The sequence below is a fragment of the Trichosurus vulpecula genome, chromosome 6 (assembly GCF_011100635.1).
Source record: "Trichosurus vulpecula isolate mTriVul1 chromosome 6, mTriVul1.pri, whole genome shotgun sequence".
Taxonomy (NCBI): Eukaryota; Metazoa; Chordata; class Mammalia; order Diprotodontia; family Phalangeridae; genus Trichosurus; species Trichosurus vulpecula.
In genome coordinates, this window is record NC_050578.1 from 131,856,389 (window position 1) to 131,874,247 (window position 17,859).

A 17,859-nucleotide genomic window follows, 5' to 3' on the forward strand; every position below is an offset into this window, starting at 1 on the left:
GAGAGAGATTTGGTTCAAGTTTTATCTTTGATAGAATTGGCTGTGTGGTCCTGGGTGAGTCCTTTACATGAGTCCTCACTGTCCTTGATAGCTTTCTAAGATTTCAAGCTACAGATAGTTGCTGATTTCCTAAACTAATTTCTTAAAAATCAGATTATTTTAAAAAAAGGATGTTTATGTAAAACATGAATATTTGTACAACTATACACATAAGTATGAATGCATATATACTTGCATATATAGAATATATAGTTTCTCATCTTGAGTAGATTTTTAGGCATCATAAAAAGGCTAGGTTATGAATCCAGTATCAATTTATATTCAGCCCACTATGATATGCTGTGTCATATTCACATCGATAGGTCTATATTGCATCGTGCTAACTATATATGTTATATTCTCTTCATACTATATGGGTCTTTCTCTAGCCTTTTCGTGATATCTTAACAAAATCTGCAAAATACAGGAGAAAATGTACAATTTTTGAATGATATTTCCTCCACAGAATTTAAATTTAATCTGGAATTTAAGTGATGACTTTAGAACTTTAGAGATCTGTCCAAATATGCATGTTGAATGGAGGGTTTATTGGGGATTTCCCCAGGTTCCTTCAGTTCTGCTCCACCTCAAAATGGCACGAGGTCTTGTCTGTGAAGGTTGCCCTTTCAAATGAAAGAGGACATTGGAACAAATGCCAAATCCCTGAACCTATATTGAAGGCCTTGGCTAGATTACTTAGGTTAGTCAGGCAGAATTGTGATGTTAAAAGCATGTACTTGTGTGATAATTGCCTTCATCAAAAGAGATGTGCCAGTTCTTGAGCAATTATTATGTCATTGTAGTAGTCTGAATACCATTTCCATGACATTAAATATTAGTCTTCAACAGAATTGAGGTGATCACTGGAAAATAATATAGACTTAAGCACTAGTTCTCCTTCGATAAGTGGTGAGCTTTTCGTTTCAAGTAAGCCGCCTTTCTCAGACTCAGAATCCCTGGTTGGCACTAATTCATCTTTATGAGATTAAAGAAAGCCAAGCATTTTCCTCAAGTGATTTCCAAAGGTGAACTAAAATCAGACCTTTACTTTGTGACTTGGTGACATTCGTCTTTGGCAGGGGGGGAATGATAATATAATAACATTCTAGTTCATTGACTATTTAAAGAGAATACCTAGCCCAATTATTTTCAGTGAATTCCCTCCAACCCCTTTAGTATTAACCTTACAGCTATTACTGGAATTTGCCATATGATATGTAAAGACAGGCTTATGGGATATATGATTAATGTATTTTTATATAGCAAAATATAAATACATTGCTGAAATATTGTGATTAGTTTTAGGTTATTATTTATGTCTTCATCTACAAGTGATTCTTGTGCAATAAAATAATGGTACCTCCCCTTAAAATGGTTGCATTTTAGAAGGGGGAAGGATAAGGCATATTCTTCAAGTAAATACCAGATAAAACAATGCTAATCAGAATGAATGAAGGTTATTGAGAAAAGCTAAAGATTAGAATGAGATGAAGTTTCTCTCTGTTTTTGTTCTATGGGATCAGGGAGAGGAAGATGAAAGAAGAGAGAGAACCACTCTTCAGTGCGTATAGGAAATAAATAATAGAGGACGGGAGAAGTGGAAGTCACTCAGTTGCTGTTATTTTTCTTCTGCTTTCTCTGACAATGAGAATGTTCTTTGGACTGAAAATGGTAGAACACAAATGTCTTAATAGGGAATTGATACCCAAGGTAGTGATGAAAGAGCAAGAGAGTGCCTAGCTTTCTTCCTAGCTGTTTGTGCTGTGATGTAAACATTAGTTACATTCTAGGATTCTGGAAGAACTAAAAGATTCAAAGGCTGAACCAATATCTGTCATCTTCAGGATGATTGTTGAAAATGGCAGAAGTGAGAGATGATTACAGATCAAATTTGTCCTTATTTTCAAAGAGAAAACAAAGGAAGGAAAAAGAATAGAATAGCCAAACGAGCCCAGTGAGCTCGATTTAAATTTCTGTTTAAAATCTAGCAAAAACTAGCAAACCTAGTTTGTTTGCTCCAAAACAATTTTATTTTGTTAAGTCCATTTTTTATTTTACTAATCCTAGATCAGATCTATCGTTTTGCTTTTTAAAAATTCTTTTAAGTCATTCTTTACTTGAAAAAAACTCAGCAAACATTAACATTTTCTCATACAAAGAACAGAAAAAAGATTATATATCAGACCATTACTCTCTGTCATATACACCTCAGTTTTATACATACATACATACATGCATATATATGTATGCACACGTGTGTGTATATCTACATGCATATACATAGACACATACACACGTATACATATACATACATATATGTATGTGTTTTTATATATAGATAGATAGATAGATAGATAGATAGATAGATAGATACACACACACACACACTTTCCATTTTCTCCTGTCTTATTAATCTTTTGATTTTGTCCTAATATTTTTGTGTCTTAAGGAGTCATTAATTTTTGGTTGTTTGATTCTAATTTTCAGGTAACAGGTTAAAGTTTACTACGTTCTGTTCTAAGCTATTTGTTCTCCTTATCATTCTTTCTTGCAGAGCTTTTTTTTTTTTTTGCTTCATTTCTACTAGGTCTTCGTGTATAGTCCTTGTAGAAAATCCACTTTTTCCTTTAAGTTGCTTCTTGCAGTTCTTATGGTGTTACTCTCTCATATATTGGATTTGGGAGGCATCTATAAGATCAACAATAATTATTTATAGCAGTAGGAGTTTTCTTTTGTTTATTTATATTCATTTTGTTTAGCCTTAATTACTAAACTGGACTTTTTGTCAGGAAAATATGCCACTTCTGCTGTTGTTTTAGGTGTTGTTGAATCCATTACCTGGTCTTGGTCTTGAATCCATTACCTGAGTTCCCACACTGACCTCCACCTGAGGGATTAGGACCTCCTAGATTTCTGAGGTACATAGCACTGGATCTTCAGAGACCTCTATGTAATTTGAAGACAAAATATTAAAACACCTCAGAGCTTTGGATCGTCCCGATCCCAGTGCTACCGCACCGGCACTAGTCACTGCCACTTCTGGAAACTTCTAATATTCCTCCTGTGGCTTTTTTTTAACCTCACCATGGCTTTCTTAATGGGAAAGGGTGCCTTCTGTTCTTGCTTCCTTCACACAAGAAGTCCTGTGGACTATGCATGTTTCTTGCCTGTCTCTAGCACTGGGAAATGGCTAGTTTGTTTTCATTATCCTAACTGCTAGATGCATCCCTTCCTGTTATCCATAGAGTTCTGGTTAATTGGTGTGTGTGTGTGTGTGTGTGTGTGTGTGTGTATGTGTGTGTGCATGTGGTTCTGCTGTAAAAGAGGTCATTTAATTTAATTTCTCAATCATTATTTGGTCTGATGTGATTTTCCTGTCTTTATTGGAGGAGTGTGGGAATTGGACTGTCTCCCATTTGGGCAACCATTTTTGGCTAGAAATCTATTCCTGTGCTTTTTAATGTGTGTGTGTGTGTTAACATAAAGTGGGGTTGTACTGCTTCAAAAGCACTTTTTCTTTCTATTGATAAATTCATGACATTTTATTGTTTTTGTAAGTTACATGCTCTGTTATTTCTATAGTTTTCTCAGTATTGAAGTGACCTTGCATTTCTGGTATAAAAGCCAACTTGGTCAAAGCATATAGTCTTTTAAATGTGTTACTGTAGTCCCTTTGCTAATGTTTTCTTCAGTTGTTGTTGTTTGTCCTTCGCTCTCGAAGATGACCATCATAACAGGGAGGTGGTGCCATGACATGCAAGTGAGTTGGATTTAAGTGAGGGATCACTGATCAAAATCACCAACCTCATTTTCTCCTCCAAAGCCATCTTGATCCAGTGGCTGGGTAGAGATCAGGACAACTGGAGATGGCCTAGGATACAGTGGGGGACCTTGGCCTTTTCAAGCTAAGGTCCTTAAAAGGTCTCAGTTTGACTGAGGCAATGCCCATTTAGTGATTAAGGTTTAATGATAAAAGAGGCAAAGAATGGCCTCTTTACCTAGTCAAAAAAAAAAAATCAGTCTGGGAGGGGAAGACCCTCAGGAATTCTGGCCACAACAGAAATGATTCCTATTTACATGCATTCTGAGCCAATCAGGGCCCAAACCGTGATCAAGTAGGGCTTAGAGATTTTGTTTCTACTGATATATTCATGAAATTTTATTGTTTTTGTAATTAATATAATCTGTTATATCTGTAGTTTTCTCAATATTGGAGGGATCTTGCATTTCTGGTATAAAGCCAACTTGGCCAAAGTATATAATCTTCTTAATATTTTACTGTAGTCTCTTTGCTATTATTTTCATAAGTAGTTTTGCATTTATATCCACTAAAAATATTGTTCTCTAGTTTTCTCTCCCTGCTTTGTCTCTTTCTAGGTTTGATATCAGGACCCAATGCTCATCCCTTGGAAAGAATTTGGTAGGTTCCCTTCTTTTCCTGTTTTTTCATGTACTATTTATCTCTTTGAAAGTTTAATGGAATTTGCTTATAAATCCATATGGTACTTGGTTTTTTTGTGTTTTTATTATTACCTTGGGAGTTATTTTATGACATCTCATTTTTTTTCCTGAGATTGGGTTAATTAAATGACCTATTCCTTGTTCTGTTAATCTAACTATCATAAAACATGTATATGTATATATGATATATGTATGTGTGTGTGTGTACATGCATACTCTTAAGTCTCCAACAAGGTAGTGGTTCTCTTCAGTGCTCTTGAAAGTGTGTTTCTTCACACTCATATTTCTCTATTTTAATACATAAAACATCTTTCTAAGCCTTTTTGGAACATTAAACTTTCTGACACCAGTAAAGTATCACTCCATAATGTGAACAAAGAGATCCAGGTCCTCAATTCTCCACCATAGATCACTTTCTCCTTTTTCTCCTCCTTTGCAATAAGTGCCATAGAGAGCAACATATATTCTTCTCCACTCCTTGGCAACAAGTCGTATTTGAAAGGGCCAAATCTATCTTTTCCTGCCTGCCATATGCACATTAGCAGCTACTGGCTCAGAATCCCCAGCAACGGATTTCCTTAGAACCCTCAGCAACTGCTTTTCTCAGAATACTGAAACAGATATGCCCCAGAGGAGGGAACTATCAAGGGTCAGTTATGAGAAATTGTATATTTTAGATTTTTGAAGATCTTCCTTTTTCAGGTCAATACTTTGTGCCTATGACTAGTATTGCATACATCTTTTGAAGCATCTCTATTTCCACTGACTCTCCTTTGCCTCCCTCTGTCTCATTCCTGTTTGTCAACATTTTCTCTACTTTGCCAATTTTACCCAAATTATTATGTAAAGGAATGATTAAACTCCTTCAAATCAATCAACAGACTAAACAAACTAAACTATTGAGGAATTTTCTTATAAGCTCATCACAAGTTATACACAAATCCTTCATTTGAAAGGATCATGCTACTTTTGGCCACTGGATTAAAGGCATGTGATGGCACAAAGGAAACATCTTGTGAATGCTTAAGAGGATGAGATTAGTCTCAAATTTGCAGGTTATAGCATTTCGGGTTAAACCTTTAGCTTTTATGCCTTTGGCAATACTCAGTTCCATTCCTTTCCGCCCTTGATTATAAATGCAGAATAATGTTGTTATTCACGTTTCACTTCCTTTATATTTGAAGGTCTTGCTTTTAGCCTCCTGTAAATTTTGTTGTGTACCATTGAAATTGTTTATTTTAACCACTATATATCTTGGGGCGTGAAGCAGGTTTTTTTTTTGTTTATTTTTTATTGACACTCTGTCTTCTTTCAATTGGCACTTTGTTTTCTGTATGCAGAAGATCTGGGACAACTTACTTGTGTTATTTTCCACATTATAATGTTGCTGTTTTTCTTGGACCCTCATCTCTACTTTCTAAATGCTATTTCATGTGGTCCTTTCATCAGCTTCTGTGGTTTCAACTAATATTCCTTTGCAGATAATTCTTGAATTTTTTTTGATCATCTCTGATCTCTTCTTTGATGGCCAGTCTTGTTTTTCTACTTACCTATCATTAGCCATTTCAAAATAGATGTCTCTTAGACATCTTAAAGTCAATATGTCCAAAACATGTCCATTATCTTTCTCCCCAAACTCTCTGCTCTTCCTAGATTTCCTATTACTGTGGAGGATACCACTGTTCTCCCAGTCGTCCAGACTTTCAACCTAGATGTCATCCTCAACTCTTAACTCTGTCACCATGTCCTCCATCAAATAAATTGTCAAATGTTGTTTCCACCTTCATAACTCCTCTCCTCTGCCACCACCCTGATGCAGGCCTCCGTAACCTTGTTGTGGTTGTTGTTCAGTCTTTTTTCATCATATTCAACCCTCCATGACCCCATTTGGGGTTTTCTTGGCAGAGATCTTAGAGTGGTTTGCCTTTACTTCTCCAGCTCATTTTACAGATGAGGAAACTAAGGCAAATAGGGTAAAGTGACTTGCCCAGGGTCACACAGCTAGGAAGTACCTGAGGCCAGATTTGAACTTAGGAAGATGAGTCTTTCTGACTCCAGGCCCCACACACTATTCACTATGCCATCTAGCTGCCCTATTGCAACGGTCTGCTGATTATTCTCCCTGCCTTAAGTCTCTCCTGACTCCAGTCCATCCACTATTCAGCATCTTCCTAAAGTACAAGTTTAACCATGTCATCCCCCCATCCCAAATTATCAACTCCTTTGGCTCCCTATTGCCTCCAGGATCAAACCTAAAGTCCTCTGGCTTTTAAAACCTCACACAACCTGACCCCTTCCTACCTTTCCAGTTGTCCTACTCCTTACACCCCACTGCCCACATACTCTGACCAGTGACACCGGGCTCCTTGCTGCTTCTCGTATTAGATGCCTCATTGGACTGACTGGAGACCTTTGCTCCTGAAGTTATTTCTACGTGTCTTATCTTTAAAGTCAATTGCTTTGGCTTGTTTAGAACTCACAGGTTCTTTTATCAATGCTGACTTTTCCTTTTCTTTTGCTAGATTTTTTCCACTTAAGTAGTTTTGTGCTCAAAATCTATCAATCTTTCTTTCCTTTAGTGAAACTGATGTAGTTTGTTTTTTTAGTTTGCATTGAAAGCTCTGAGTTCTGATTTATATTCATTTCTAATTTCTTTTTTATGAATATAATTTCTCTTTTGAACCATTCTGGGGTGTGTGTGTGTGTGTGTGTGTGTGTGTTCTGTGCTCCCTTGGGAGTTCACAGGATTCTGTATTTTGTTAGTATTATATGTGAATGGAATGTTCAGGAAGAGGAACATCTCTGGTGTTAGGGATTGCAGAGCTCTTCTTAGGGCTGCTCACCCACCTTTGGTGTCCATCTCTTACCCAGCTCTCACTTGTGACTCCAAGAAGCTGTACTACGTGCAGCGGTCACAACCTGGTCAAACAATCTTGGCAGATGGGCTAAACCAGGTTTAGGGTAACCAACAGGCCTCAAACTCATCTGTGAGTTGGGGGGCATCTACCCCAAGCATGTGAAGACTTCTCCTGGTGGAATGGGCAGACGAGAACAATTTGTCCCAACAGCCATGAAGACAGCTGAAGCAGGTGCTGTGGAGCTCTTAGTGCTTGGTCAGACATTGAAGATGCCAAGGCCATCCACTTGTATCCTGGGGCACCACCAGTGGTCCTGACTTTTGTCTTGCCACTGGACTTTGAGGACTCTGGAAGAGAGAGTGAGGCTGATGACTTTGTGCAACTCTGCCTCACTTAAATCTGGTTCATGCTCAAGTTAAGATATCACTCCTTGTTGTTATTGGTCCTCTTCAGAAATGAAGGACAAAGAACAGCCACAATGACAGCAATAACGAGATTTCATTAAGCATTGATTCACTTTTCTTCATCTTGTAATATTTGTTAACAGAGTTTTGTAATCTTTTAAAGGCTTTAAATCTTCTCCTTTCCAGTTTTAGGATTTTTTCTGGTTTTTTGCACCAGGATTTTGTAGATTTTTGAAAAAAATTGAAATCTTTGTTGTTTAGCCTTTTCCCCTTAAATTCTTCCATTTCTCGCTTTTCTGACTTCTCCCTTCTGGTGGGTGCACCCCTGAGGCTGGGTGGCAAAGCTGAGCTGGCTTCCTTCCACATTGGATATTTATGTTTCACAAGCCTGGATCCCTAAGTAGCACCTGGGGAGACAGAACTGACCTTGACTCAGTTTCAGTCCCAATTTTCTTCAGGTCTGGAAAAGTTACACAAGCCAGGTCCTACCCCACTTCCTTCCTCACATCTCTTTCTTTCTCTGGCTAGGCAGAGACAGCATCTGCCTCTTTTTTCATTATGGAGGGAGTGCAAATGAGAGTCTCTGAAGTAATTGGGGTCCCTATTGTATGGTGTGGCCCTAGGAAAAAGACTCAACATTTTCTTCCTCTGCAGATGGGTGAGTAGCACCTTTTATTTCCTACGTAGCAGGGCTGGTATGTGCCAGAAGAGTCGGTGTAGTAGTGAAGGAAGGAAGAATTCCGGGATGGCCCCCAGCACAAGGTTCTGGTTTAGTTTGTGTATCCCTGCCAGGCAGGATAGGAAGAGAAGGTTTGAGTGAACATTTTAAGGATTAATGTTCTCAACTGTGAATCCATAAGGATTTTGTCTTGGTGTTTTCTCTTGTTTGTCCTGTGGATTCATCTGCAGTTATTCTGCATCTCTCGATTCTTTTCTTTTTAAAAAAATTTTGAGAATTAATGGCATCTGGAGAAAATGCACACCAATTTTGTTGATCCCATTACCATGACCACCCTGCAAGCCTTTTTGTCTTGTGTTTTTTATATAGTATTCCATTCTTTTCTTACCTTTATGTAGTCATTGTGTAATCTTGTATGATTTTGGCTGTGACTCTTTGGCATTCAGTCTCTTTCTTTCTGGCTGTTTGCAATATATTTTCTTTGGCTTAGAATATCTGGAGTTTGGTTATCACATTTGGAGATATGCTAAATTTTAGATTGCTTTTGGCAGTGACCTATGGATTCCTTCTGTTTTAATTTTACCTTCTGGTTCTAATAGTCCTGGGCCACTGTCTTTCGTGATTTCTTCTTAGGGAGAAGAAAAGGTGAAAATCCGTGTGAATAAAAAAGAGAACAAAGATCTGGTGAGGAACAGTCCACCAGAAAGGAGTATTATGACATCAGTCCGAGGCATAGACACCTTAGCAGCACCATTGGCATGGCTTACACGAGCCTTGGTAATACACACTCCTTACTTGGGTATTCCTTCATGTGGATGACTTTGCTACATGTGGATGCCTACAAGTTCACCATGTGTAGGTGCCCTATATGCAGTTTTTAGAGGCTCTGCTCTTCCCAGTGAGTGTGAATGTATTGATAGAATCAGGATCCCAAAAGCTCTTGGCAGTTTAGAGCACTGGAATGAATCTAATAAGATATAATTCAATAGGAATAAATGTTAACTCTTACACTTGGGTTAAAAAATTCAATTTTACAAGTACAGGATAGATGTGGAAAAGGGATTGGACTCATTCACGTTATCATGTAATTAAAGAATCACCTAATTCAAAGTAACCTGAATTAGTCAGCATTAGAGTCAAGAATTCAACCCAGGTCTTTTGACTCTAGGACAGCTGCTCATTATGCTATCTGTATAAATGGTTTTATCTCCTCTGTTACACTGTACACTCCTAGAGGGCAGGAGGGATAGCAAGGTGGCTTAATGGATATAGCAAGTGGCCCTGGAGTCAGGAGGACATGAATTCAGATCCAGTCTCAGGCACTAGCCTTGTGATCCTGGGCAAGTCATTTCACACTGCTTGCCTCAGTTTCCTCATCCGTAAAATGAGCCGGAGAAGGAAATGGCAAACCATTCCACTATCTCTGCCAACAAAACTCCAAATGGGGTCATGAAGAGTCAGACACGACTGAAAAATGACTAAACAATAGCAAAGAAGACAGAAACAGTCCTTATCTTTGTACCTTATTCAGTCTGTGGCCTTATGCTTTGCTTAATAAATGTTTGACATTGGATGCATTGCTTTTTTCATAGCTCTGTCTGCCTGTGTGTCTCTTCTTACTCCTCCTCCTCTCCTTTTCTCTCTCCCTTCCCCTTCCCTTTCCCCTATGTATGTACATGCTAATTTTTCTTTCAATCACTAGGAGAGGTATAGCAAACCCACATAGCAAACATGTATGTGGCTTTCAAATAGATTTATTGGACAAAAGTTGTTGAAATGAAGATCGATATGCTGAAGAGAATGTCTTAACAGAAGAGAAGAGCCCCAATCTTTATAATGATTGTTGCTTCTGAAGTGGCAGTGATTGTTTGTGGAGATACTTGATAAGTAGATGGAAAGTGAGCAGTTCAATGTTTATGCTCAGGAGGACCTGGGAGAATCAAAGAGAAAACAAATGTAACTCTGATGATCATGTAAATAACATTTGCTTTAAATAATGCTTGTCTTAGTTGCCATATAAGATCAACTCCATTTTATTTTACCCTAAACATTGGCCATTCTTTGGACAGTAACATATTTTCTCCTCTCTCTCTCTCTCTCTCTCTCTCTCTCTCTCTCTCTCTCTCTATCTCTCTATCTTTCTCTCTCCCTTCCCCTTTCTCTCTCTGTGTGTCTGTCTCTGTCTTTGTCTCTCTGTCTCTTGTCTCTGTCTCTTTGTATACATACACATATGTACATACACACATAGAGATAGATAGTTCCATCTTGACAGGAAGGGGTTAAGGACTGGACAGATGTTAGACTCATGAATTTATTGTTATAGGAAATTCTTGGGTGGGGAAAAAAAAAAACCTTCTCCCTACCAAGTCAGGTCAAGGCAGCTAGTGGTTCATTGGATTTAGTGCTGGACCTGGAGTCAGGAAAACCAGAAATCAATACCAGGCTCAGATACTTATAAGCTTTGCGGCCCTGGGCAAGTCACTCAATGGCTGTCTGCCTCAGTTTCCTCATCTGTAAAATAGGGATAGTAAGAACACCTATCTCTCAGGGTTATTTTGAGGAAAAATGAGATTATATTTGTAAAGAGATTTGCAAACATTAAAAGTGCTAAATAACTGTTGGTTAGTATTATTACTAAGTCAGCACCTACTGTCTCTCCCACTTAAAATCTTAAAGAATTGATTGGAGCCCTGGGAAGGTAACTCATATAACACAACCAGTATCTGCTGGAGGTGAGACTTGAACCCAGGTCTTCTTCACTTCGAGACCAGCTTTCTCTCTATTACAACACATTGCCTCTCTCTCTTTGGAAAGTGTACCGTAGTATCTAAGCATATCTAAACTGAAATAATTTTTCCCTTTTCTTCCTAGAGAAGGATAAATGTGTTCTGATAGTGTTTGTCTTTGAGTCATATGAAATCTGAGTTTGAATTCCATCCCTGACACTTGCAAGCTGTGTGACCATGGCTTTCTTCCTCATCTGTAAAGTGGTCGTAATGATACCTGCAGTTCTTACCTCAAAGGATTGTCATGAGACTCAAGTAAAATAATGTGAAATTTGAAAAATTTTAAATGTTCTGTAAATATCAACTTATTTCTTAAGGTATTGCTGCCAGCCGTCCTTGGACTTTGCCATGGTCATCAATGTTCTTGCCATCTTCCCCTCTTTATTTTAGTCTCCCATTCCTTCTGACAGCTAAATAAAAATACAATTACAGATGTGTGGTCCCTTGCTGTGAAGGAAAGACTCCTTGGCTATATCTTTAATAGTTCTGTTGAATATATGTATACATTACAAAAACAAAAAGTGTTTCGTGTTCTTTGTTCCAAAGCGAATTCTTAGGAATTTGGGTTTTGAATAGAGCCCCACTTGAATTCCATCAAGTGTTCCTTTGAAACCTGTTAAGAACTGCCCCATCATCTTTCTTTTCATAGCCATAATCTAAGATCAAGCTCAAACTTTTCTCACTAACTACAGCAACCTGCTAGTTTGGCCCAAGTCAGATTTGGTTTAATGTTGTCTTTTTGGGTGAGGAGAGTTGTGGACCTGTGATTTCACTGGGTGTAAGTATGGAAACTCCCTAAAGCCATGCAAAGTAGCAATTTTGTAGCTGCACAAAAGGGTTGTTCTTTGCCCTTGGTCACACAATCAGTATGTGTCAGTGACAAGATTTGATCATCAGTCTTCCTGATTCCAAGGTTGACTCTGTGTCCATAATTTCTAGCATCTCATAAATAGCAATGAAAATGATCTACTTCCTCTCTTTTTCTTATCATTATATCTTGGTCTTCCAACCAAATGAAAGTGCTTAATATTCTCTGCCAATAACTAGCCTTGGGGGCTATAAGGCCACCATTCCACTTTCCTCCCTGTCTTCATGTCCAAATTCCCTATTCAGTTCTATGTTAGAATATGGAATTTTTCTTTTTTTGTTTCATATAATTTTCTTACAAGAAATCTTCAAAAATAATTTTCTCAATTGACAGTTGGTCATTTGGTTAATTTTAATTCATAGGATCATATATTAAAAACTGGAAAAGATCATAAAAGCCATTTGGTTCACCTCTCTCATTTTACAAATGAGGAAATTTGGGGTCTGGAAATGTGAATGACTATCAGGGTCACAGAGCTGGAAGATATCTGAGGTAGGTTATGAAACCAGATCTTCCTGACTCATTAATCATGGATTGTGAGCTGGAAAGGACCTCAAAGGATAACTAGTCCAGTCACTTCATTTTATAGGGGAGGGAACTGAGACCTCGTGATCACTGCTCATGGTGATGGCAAAGAAAGGCTTTCTTTAAGGACTGGGAATGATTTCAGGCAGTAGGAAGGAGCCAGTAAATGACAGGGAAAGATTGAAGATTGGGGGTGAGGGGGAAGATAATTATCGGCAGCATTTGCCAGAAGTAGAGCAAGAATACAAGCAGAGGGGTTAGTGGCCTTGGTGAGGAGGATGACCACGTTGTTGGAAAGGGTGTGACGTTTAATGTGCTCAGTCCAATTTGGATGACTGTCTATTTGAGCTGATATTTAGACTTTTGTTGGAAAGGAAATCCCATGATTCAGTGCTAGAGGGGCTACGTTCATATCTTGGCTCTGCTGCTTATGACCTCTGTGATCTTGGGCAAATGCTTACTCTAGACCTCAGTTTCCTCATCCATAAAGCAAGGGATTTGAATCAGATGACTTATGTGCTCCCTTCCAGCTTGGGATCCCAACTAATACTCAATGTTATGAAATCAAGTTGATATAATTGCTAAGGATATTGAATTTCAGGATTTTTAGAAGACTGCTAATGTTTTTCTTTAATAACTGCCAATAGTATCATATACCTTTTTTAGGAATCCATTAAAATATTCCTCTATGGTCTTCTTAAGGGTTTCCATCTGCAAAACCGGTAGCCACAGTTGTTGAGCTTGGGGCAGGGCTGGTCCCACTCTCTTCAGTGATAACACCTTCAGTCGTGACATCTTCTGTGGAGGTGATAGCATCAGTGGAACCTAAAGAGATGACTTCTGTGCCTAAAGTGGCCCCTGTGCTGACAGCATCTGTAGCAGGGTCAGTGAACTCTGTGGCAGAGACAGTGGTGTCCACTGCTGCGCTGGTAGTCTCAGAAGGTATAGTCGTAGGGTCTGCTGATGGGCTGGTGGTAACCGAGACTGCACTTGTGGTCTCTGCGGAAGTGGCAGCAGACGTGGTTGTGGCACCTGTGGCAGGGGAGGTGGAGTCTTCTGTGGGGTTAGAGCCATCAGCATCTGAGGTAGTGACTTCAGTCGCTGCTGAAGTTGTTTCACCTGTTGGAGGTAGAGTGGTAACCTCTACAGCTGCTTCAGTAGTGATGGCATCCACAGAAGTTGTTGCTTCAGGTGATGCTGTGACAGTGTTATCCTCAGTGGTCAATGTGCTGGCTCCAGCAGTTGTGGCAATGGTGGTGGCTCCTATAGTGGTAGTGGTGGCCCCCGTAGTGACAGTGGTGGTGGCTTCTGCAGTGGTAGTGGTGGCGGCTCCTGTAGTGACAGTGGTGGCTCCTGTAGCGGTAGTGGTGGTGGCCCCCGTAGTGGCAGTGGTGGTGGCCCCCGTAGTGGCAGTGGTGGTGGCTGCTGTAGTTTCAGTGGTGGCCCCTGTAGTGGAAGTAGTGGTGGCCCCTGTAGTGGCAGTGGTGGTGGCCCCTGTAGTGACAGTGGTGGCCCCTGTAGTGGCAGTGGTGGTGGCTCCTGTAGTGACAGTGGTGGCCCCTGTAGTGGCAGTAGTGGCCCCTGTAGTGGCAGTGGTGGCTCCCGTAGCAGTAGTGGTGGTGGCCCCTGTAGTGGCAGTGGTGGTGGCTGCTGTAGTTTCAGTGGTGGCCCCTGTAGTGGCAGTGGTGGTGGCTCCTGCAGTGGTAGTGGTGGCCCCTGTAGTGGCAGTGGTGGTGGCCCCCGTAGTGGCAGTGGTGGCCTCTGTAGTGGCAGTGGTGGCTTCCGCAGCTCCAGTAGTAGACTCATCTGCTGGGGTTGAGGCATCAGGCTCAAACGTGGATGCTTCAGCAGTTGGGGTGGTGACTTCAGTCCCCGGTGAAACTGATTCATCTGTTGCAGGGAAAGTAGTACTGGCAATAGCTGATTCAGTAGTGACCTCATCAAATACAGTCGAAGCTTCAGGTGTTGAGGCATCAGTTGCTGAAGATGTGACAACAGTGGCAGTGGTGGATCCTGTAGTGGCAGTGGTGGTGGCTCTCGTGGTGGCCACTCCTGTAGTGGCAGTGGTGGTGGCTGTCGTGGTGGGAGTAGTGGATCCTATAGTGGCAGTGGTGGTGGCTCTTGTGGTGGTAGTGGTGGCCACTCCTGTAGTGGCAGTGGTGGTGGCTGTCGTGGTGGGAGTAGTGGATCCTGTAGTGGCAGTGGTGGTGGCTCTCATGGCGCCAGTTGTTGTGGTTTTTGTGGTAGGTGCTGTGAAGGTGGCAGTGGCAGCTGTGGAACTTGCACTAGTGACAGCTGCTGTAGAGACTGTGCTGCCTGACCCAGTAGTCTTTGTTCCAGCTAAAGTAGTAGTGGTTCTAGTAGTTGTGATGAACAAATCTGTATGGGCACCAGTTAAGGCCTCAGGTTTTTCTGTAATTCGAGAAGAAGTAGTTGGCACTGTTTGAGGTGGTCGTTGACCTCCTGGATGTGGTCGATGTGGATGGCCTGGGTGTGGGTGATGAGGTCCTGCATGAGATCCTGAATGACAAGGTTTTTTAAGAGGAGGTGGTGGAGGACGAAGAGGTTGGGATATGTGTGATGGAGGCTTTGGAGCCTTTGGCTTAGAACATGAGGCATGTTTACGTGATGGAGTTTTGGCATTGGGACGTGATGAAGGTCGTTTTGGAATAGCCTTGGAAGGTCTGTGTTTCTTTTGTGGAGCTTTCTTTGGTTTCTTTGGTGAATGTTGGGACATTGGAGGTCGTTTTGGTGTTCGTTTGGAAAATGTTGGTTTGTTGGCAGGTCGAGAAGGCTTGCGGGTGGGCTTGGGCCTTCTTGCTGGCTTGTTGGCGGGTTGAGAAGTCTTACGGGTGGGATTGGGCCTTCTAGATGGCTTCTTGGCAGGTCGAGAAGGCTTACGGATTGGTGTGGGGCTTCTCACTGGTTTGTTGGCAGGTTGGGAAGGCTTGCGGGTGGTTGTGGGGCTTCTTGATGGCTTCTTGGCAGGTCGAGAAGGCTTACGGGTTGGTGTGGGGCTTCTCACTGGTTTGTTGGCAGGTCGAGAAGTCTTGCGGGTGGACGTGGGGTTTCTCACTGGTTTATTGGCGGCTCGAGAAGGCTTGCGGGTGGTTTGGGGGTTTCTTGCTGGTTTGTTGGCGGCTTGAGAAGGCTTGCGGGTGGGTGTGGGGCTTCTCACTGGTTTATTGGCGGCTCGAGAAGGCTTGCGGGTGGTTTGGGGGTTTCTTGCTGGTTTGTTGGTGGCTCGAGAAGGCTTGCGGGTGGTTTGGGGGTTTCTTGCTGGTTTGTTGGCAGCTCGAGAAGGCTTGCGGCTGGGTGTGGGGCTTCTCACTGGTTTATTGGCAGCTCGAGAAGGCTTGCGGGTGGTTTGGGGGTTTCTTGCTGGTTTATTGGCGGGTCGAGAAGGCTTGCGGGTGACTTTGGAGGTTCTAGATACTGCTGCTGGTTTCTTGGCAGGCCGAGACTGCCTTGATGTAAATTGAGAACCTGTGGACTGTTTTGAGGACGTCCTAACTGATTTAGGCCCCACTTTCAAAGGAGGGGTCTGTTTCCGTACTGGAGATGACTTGGGAACTACCTGGTTATTTCGAGCTACCCTTGGTGCAGCTTGGACTGGTGCAGATGACCTTCTTACCACCTTCTGGGAAGGTGATGACTGGGCTTTTGGAGCCTGGGAACGTGCAGATGTAATCTTTTGAGGAAATCCAGCTACAGGTGAGGCAGATGCACGTGGACGAGACTGAGATTTCCTTGATGGGGATTGAGCAGATGGTGATCTGTTTCTCAAAGTTCGATTTGGATCATTTTGGACAGATTGATTTGGATCATTTTGGACAGATTGATTATTGGGTGTTTTCTGTGTTCTCTGACTTTGCCTTTGCTGACTCTCACTTAACTGTGAAAGAGAAATAAAAGGTATTCCTTCATTTAACAAGCCTTTTTAAGTGCCTATAATATACCAGACATTGTACTAGGCACTAGTGATATTAACACAAAATGTATAAGGTAAATAGGAAGGAATTTCAGGGATAGCTGGAGAGAATCAGAAAAGGTGGCATTTGGCTAGGGTCTTTAGGGAAACTAAGGATTCTTTGAGATAGAAGTGAGGATTATGTTCTAGGACAGGGTGGGGAACCTGCGGCCTTGAGGCCACGTGGCCTCAAGGCCGCAGGTTCCCCACCCCCGTTCTAGGCCTTGGGAAATACCTATGGAAAGACACAGGAGTGGGATTTGGACAACAAACAGACCAGTTTTACTGCATCATTTAGTGAGGAGTGTGGAACATAGAAGAGCAATGTACAATAAGTCGGGGAAGGCATGCTAGATCCATATTACAAAAGGCCAAACAGATGAGTTTGCATTTATCTCAGAGGCAATAGGATAAAGGGATATATTCTTAAAATATTTTATTTTTTATTAATATGACATTTTTGAGTATCCCAAAGGCAATGGGATATATTCTTGTTTAGAGAGATGACAGTCAAGCCTGATTGTTAGGAATATCAGTTGATGTTTTGAAGTCTTAGGCCCTGGAGCATTGAGTACTTCGTTACTGATTTGGGGAAAGGTCTTATTCTTTAAGTTGACCAAAATCTCCATTATGATGGAGCTGAAATTCACAAGATTAATTTATAACCCAATATGACTTTGAAAGAAAATGTATCTAGTTTAATGGCCGTGGTAAGGTGTGACAATGGCAGAGGACTCATCTTTTCTGTCATGCTTCTTTCCCTGAGGTGAGGGGGTGTACAGCTAGTTGAAGGGCAACACTGATCATGTTGGGTATTACCTAACAATCATTATTCCTCGCATCTATGCTTATCTACCCTGTGCAATGTTCCAGAGACCCCTCTTTCAAGGACATGTGGCATATCAATCATCTTCAGGGTCAGTAGGCTTCAGACTTCTTTGATCACACACCCCATTGGTTAAACACTTTTTGAGCACTCCTAATGTGTATATATTTACTTATTTTTAAATTATGTGAACAAATGAATAAAGCATTAAACACTTATGTGCAAAGTCCACATGTATGTGTGTACCATACTTATAATTGTATATATTACAATATATATGTAAATTGTATAAAGACATAAAGATATAAATTAAATAAAAATTAGATTGATGAAATAATACTTAATCCTAGAGGTATTAGGGAGCCATTGTAATTTATTGTGTAGGAGAGTAATATAGTCAGACCTAAACATTAGGCAGCTAAGTAGGGGATGAGTTGTAGACA